The sequence below is a fragment of the Apium graveolens genome, chromosome 4 (genome assembly GCF_009905375.1).
Source record: "Apium graveolens cultivar Ventura chromosome 4, ASM990537v1, whole genome shotgun sequence".
Taxonomy (NCBI): Eukaryota; Viridiplantae; Streptophyta; class Magnoliopsida; order Apiales; family Apiaceae; genus Apium; species Apium graveolens.
This window is the reverse complement of record NC_133650.1, coordinates 74,038,170-74,044,459: the sequence shown is the minus strand read 5'-3', so window position 1 is coordinate 74,044,459 and position 6,290 is coordinate 74,038,170. Positions and strand designations below refer to the sequence as shown.

At 35.5% G+C, this 6,290-nt stretch overlaps 1 non-coding gene across 1 annotated transcript; it reads left to right on the top strand.

The window, feature by feature from the left end:
- The first annotated feature begins 5,791 nt into the window (after positions 1-5,791).
- Positions 5,792-5,898, top strand: LOC141722134 (small nucleolar RNA R71). The gene has a single exon (XR_012575163.1). It is a non-coding gene; the product is annotated as a small nucleolar RNA R71 (small nucleolar RNA).
- The last annotated feature ends 392 nt before the right edge of the window (positions 5,899-6,290 follow it).

Here is a 6,290-nt window from a genome sequence, read left to right as displayed (position 1 = left end):
GACAATACTTGCACTCACTTCTTCATAATCGCAGGTTACCTCGTTCTCCGAATTAACAATACTGAGTCTGAAACAACATCCTTCCAGATAATCCGGGTCTTTTAACAAATAAGAAACTCAAGTAGTAACTTGACAACCAAGGTTTAAAACTTATTTTATTCAAAAAGGCTTTTAGAAATTTTGTGAGGAAAAATCTTTTTCAAAAACTTGTTAAAAATTTTGAAAATTTTGAAAATCACACCTCCGGTTGTCCTTACTATATGAGTTGGTTGTTTTCCTTCTTATGACCAGATACCAAGTTAAAGAAATGATCACCCAAAAATCCATTCACTTTCATTTATCTCCTTTCCTTCATTAGGTCTATTACTTTCCGTAATCAATGAAAACTTCCGCTATCGTTGCACGTTATCTTATTCGTAGCTTCACATTAAGGCTCTCATACTGGTAGTACTCCCGTTAACCACTTTGCAATCATTGAGTGGAACAGATTATCCAATAGTCAACAAGTCAGCTAATGTCACATCATCTTGTTAACATGTTTATCACATCGTTACAACACCATTTTCTAATCTCAAGAAATCTTTAGATCCCTAATCTCCTCTAACTCTCTCTCTTCAACACTTATCTACTCCATTCCACAAGCTAGTCATGAGTGGCCTAATTACTAATAGCTTCTTGTAACCTGATAGCAGCCATCCTTTAGAACACTTGAATCTTCTTTCTAAATTCCTTCTCACCATAATTTGTATTTCAATACTCACCATTTATTGCAGCTCCCGAATCCATCTTTATAAATATAATTGTTTCATAGAACAGATTTTAAACTGGGGTGTAGAACAAGGTGTAGGGTAAATTGAAAGGGCACACTCACAATCGATGTCTAGTAAAATAAGAATAAACAAATAGAAGTTTCTTAAATAGGTCGCCTCATATTAAGAGGTAATAGAATAGCGTTAAATAACTTGGAGAGACGCAACAGTCATAATAAAAAGGTAATACCATTACTACTAATGGAGGAACAAGGCGCAAATCGAATCTGGGAGAAGATGACGATCCTTAGACGGAAAGCTCCAAGCGATCAGTTGATGCAGGGAAATCAGGATCTGCCATTGCGTTGCCTGGATATCACGTCGCTAGTTAAGAATCCCGAATCGCAACACGAACCATGCCAAAGACCTACTATACAGTCGCACTCAACTTCACGATGACCTATCTTTCGATTTCCTATTCCTAATCCTAACCCTCTACCCAATCCCGACAATCTAGGCTTGTTTCAGTGACTTATAACCTGTAGCTCTGATACCAACCTGTGGCGCCCTCCAAACCCGGGTCAGAGGTTTGGGGTCCATAACATATACTCAATATATAAACCTGTATAGAAAATATTATTTGCAATGACCCTGCTTTACGTAACCACGGATCGCAGCAGGTTAAAGTATGAAAACAAGCCACAACCTTAACTTTTATTACAACGCACCAAATTCCCAACTAATTAAATTTACAACTGATATGAAATTATTCTTACAACCTTACTATCTCACTACTGCAATAAGCTCCTGCTAGCTCGATCAATCATAATCTGGAATCCTAGCTCGAACATTGAACTGGGAAACCTCGCTATCAATCGTATCCTTCTTAACTGTAGAATACATAAAAAGATTCGCAAAAGTGAGCTAACTAGCTCAGCAAGTCATATTATCAATAACTGAGGTTAAATAATAATAAATGAGGTGATTCAAAGGAATCAAGTTTCTTGTTAAACAACCAATAGAATTGGATATTCATTTAAAGTTTTTAAAATCAAGGTTAGGCTGCTGATCAGTCACGCGCTAACCCCGAGCAAAGCACACAGCACTGCTCTAACTACTGGATCCAAGGCACACATTGGCCTAACTTGACCATCGATATGGTCTGACCACGAATCTGGTCCACACAAAGAAAACTATCCAATTCTAAAGCATTTCAATATGATCAACAATAGAGTTCAATAAAAATAGATCATAATTAATAACAATAAAATATTTGTAAAAGAGCATGGTAAAAATTCATGGTTACCGGAAGGGTATGTCAAAGTACATAAAAGAAGTGGCCTCCAGCCGGTAGGATAATCGGATATTAGATGAATAGTGTTTTTACAAGGTTTTAGTACTTTGATATCACAAGGTATGGTTGAGTATAAAAGTTTCTGTATGTGTAAACAATTCTATTCCAGTGTTTGGTATATATGATGGATATATATTTGTGGAGTAATATCTTATTTGTGTGGTTTAGTATCTGGTAAATCAACAAGAAATGGTTTACAAAGAATAAGGCTTACGGCTCAAAGATCAAATGATATGGCTCAGGATCAAGGCTGAAGGATTTAAAGTACTTACAGTATAAAACAGAGCTATTTTGGGTATTAACAGTATGTCACAAGAGCATTTAGAAATATTTGCATTATATCTCAAGAAAGGTTTAGAAATACTTGCCTTATCATAATCGATTTCAACTTCACTTGTACTTGTCTAATGACTTCATTCAACAATCACTCGTCTGCTTCTCCTATGCTTCGCTTCTATCCTCTAATTACTTGCTGTATTTTCTACATGTCAATTCTTATTTTCTGATCACCTGCTTCTCTTTCCTACGCCTTGCTTACTCTGCTAGGCATCATAAGTCTCTATCAATATTTAACTCATATGATTCTATTCGACATACACTTCTATCTACCCTTCGTTTCACCCAAATCCGATTAACGGATTGAAAGTTACGCTATAAACAAGTAAACACCGAACATATAGACCGACAGTCAACCAACAGGTCACATATAACACATAACACGTTAAATAATCAATGACATATCATTTATAAAGGAGTCTCGGGTCGTAAACAGGCTTTCAGGTATTTAAAATGATTTTTAAAACATTTTTCGGAATTAAAACGAGTCGTTGGATCAATTTCGGAATATTAAACAGGGTTCGGTTGGCCAATTCTGGCTTCAAAACAATTTTATAATAATTATCGAGCCTTGAAAATAATTTAGAATAATATTTTAAAGCTCGAAACTATTTTGAGAATTTTTAAATCATTTTTAAATAATTAAATCTAATTAAATAATTAATTAAAATCAATTAATAATTAATTAAATCAATTAATCAATTAATTTTTGAATTAATTGACCAATTAATCAATTAAAAAATTAACTGAAATTAATTAACTAATTAATTTAGATTTGTTTTTAAATTAAAAATAATTTTTGGAATTAAAATAATAATTTTCAGAATTTTTAGAAATTAAAAACAAATTTTGGAAATGAATTTATAAAAGAAATCTTATTTTTAAAAGTTTTTGAAACAGAAATCCAATTTCTGCAAAGCTGGGAAACCTTGGGGGGCTAAACTGTAAAAACAGAAGTTAGAAATTCATTTTACAGAATTTTGGATCAAAACCGGGTCAAACTGGGTCGGAACGCCGGGTCACCAAGAACAGAAACGGGTCGCGAAGAACCCAGTTTCCGGTGACCGGAATACGGCTCCGGTGAGCCCCGATTCAGGTGAAAACAGAATGGTTTGACACGATTCAAGTGGGGTTTTCATTCTAAACCATCTCAGGAGTTCAAATCAGTTAACAAATGGACCAAACGACATCTGGAAACGAAAATCCGGCCAAAACACGAAGAACTCCGACGAGAACTTCAAAATACAACTCTGAGCTTATCAGAAATCGTTTGTGACATATGAATATATGATTCGATTGCAAATTTGATAAGGAACACGATGCATCCATCAAGATCGACTGAAAACCCCTAACCAAGATTCCCCCAAATCGAATTGAAAACATTCAAACCATATAAACCCCAATTCCTTCAATCAGAGAATTAAACTTAAAATTGAACATGTTATTGAACTCCAAATCAAGAGTACAATATACCAAAATCATCAGGAAGAAAAGATCTTTAATATGCAAGCATCAAATCATACCAACAATCTTCCGTACAAAAATTCATCATTTAATTATCAAGAAATTCGAATATAAATAATTAAATAGAAAATCACCTGATGTTTCTGGGTTGAAATTGATGGAAGATTTGGATTCTAGATTTCAGTAGCTTCATTTTGAGTATATGTACGCCAAAATCGGATATCGATAACGCCTCCGAATTTGTGTTTGATTACGAAGAACATAATATAATTATAGTATTTTCTCTCTAGAAATTCTGTAAATACTGTTTGCAAATGATTTCCGGTACAAAATAAAATACGGTAGAGGCTATTTATAATTACGGGAAATTAGTATCCCGTTGGATCATTCCGGATATAAAACGGTACGTTTATTTATTAAAACTGATCCAAACGGTATCGGTTTTCGAGATAATTATCCAAATCAGTACAATTTGTACTGCGGTCTTGGTCTCAGCGCCTGGTTACTCGTATTACGAGGTGATAATTGTGATAGTTTAATAAAAAGCTCCCGTTTCTCGAAAATACGAGTTTATTGATTTACCGAAACGAATATTGTATCGAAAATGTTACGCCGGGACCCGCGCAGGACAAACCGTACGCCGGATCGAAAAAGTCGAAACATGGAATATGCTCGGAATATTACAATTAGATTAGGAAGGAGTTCTCGGAAAAGTTTCGGGTTCTAAAAACGTAACAACGGATGACGTCGGTTGGTTCCCGTTTTTATAAAATAGATTTTAAATACCCGGAAAAAGATTTTAGAAATTTCAGATGATTCTTATAAATCCATAAACCAACATAAAAAATAATTAGGAAGATATGACAATTATCTATATTTTATTTTAGACATATAAAAATTAAAATACTCAATTAATATTATTTTTGAATATCCAAGTACAGATAACATTTAACAATTAACTCACAGAATATATACTGTACACACATAATAATTGTATAATAGCAAAAATAATTACACGATATATCCCGGTTCCACTTCTACTTCCTTCTGCACTTCTTCTTCTTCTTCAGCCTCAACTTCACAATCTGGAGTCTTAGCTTTTTCAGGATTTGCAACCTTACCAGACCTCAATGTAATTGCTTTAACATGCTCCTTAGCTTCCTTCTTGCCTGGAACTTCAGTATCGATTGGAAGCGTGCCAGGTTGATGATTCAGTAATGCATTAGCAATCTGCCCAATCTGATTCTCCAAAGTCTTGATAGACACAGATTGGCTCTTGCACATGAGCCTCAACTCCTCCAATTCAGATTTTTCATTAGCTTGCGATAAATGCTGAAGTTAAAGTTGTTTTCTAGGGGCATATTGCGGTTGCTAAAAACCAGGAGGGTTATACTGCTTTGCTGTGTATGGCTGATAAGATTGTTGCCCCGCATTCTAATTGTTACTCCAGCTGAAGTTAGGATGATTGCAGTTATTTGGATGATAAGTGGTTGGAGCTTGTTGCTGTGATCTTTGGAAGTTACTCACAAATTGAGCTGATTCGCTAGAAATAACACACTGCTCAGTTTCATGTGCCCCCGCACAAAGTTCACAAGCACTAGTGATTTAATTAACTCCATAATTAGCCAAAGAGTCCACTTTCATCGTCAAAGCTTGAAGTTGAGCAGCTATAGCAGTAGCTATATCCACTCCCATAATTTCTGCTATTTTTCCTTGTAACATTCTTTGTGTAGGATTCTGGTATTCATTAGTTGTCATAAACTCAATTAACTCATAAGCTTCATTATAGCTTTTAGCCCATAGGGCTCCACCAGATGCTGCATCAAGCATAGGTCTAGATTGTGCGCCTAAACCATTGTAGAAACAATTTATAATCATCCAATCAGGCATTCCATGGTGTGGGCACTTCCTTAGCATCTTCTTATATTTATCCCAAGCCTCACACAGAGATTCTCCAGTTTGCTCTGCAAACTGAGTAAGAGCATTCCTGATTGCAGCAGTCTTTGCCATATGAAAGAATTTAGTGAGAAACTATTGAGCAAGATCCTCCCATTTGGTGATAAACCCTGGTGGTAGAGAATGTAACCAGCACTTTGCTTTATCCCTCAGAGAGAATGGGAAGAGTCACGGCTTGATAGCATCTTCAGTCACCCCATTGAACTTGAAAGTATTACAAATCTCGATGAAATCCCTGATGTGCATGTTGGGGTCTTCTGTAGGAGAACCCCCAAACTGAACTGTGTTCTATATCATTTGAACCGTGCTCGACTTGATCTTAAAGGTGTTAGCCGAGATGGCTGGTCTGATGATGCTCGACTGAATATCATTGATCTTAGGCTGAGAATAGTCCAACAAAGCCTTCAAAATTTCTGCTTGATCTCCCATCA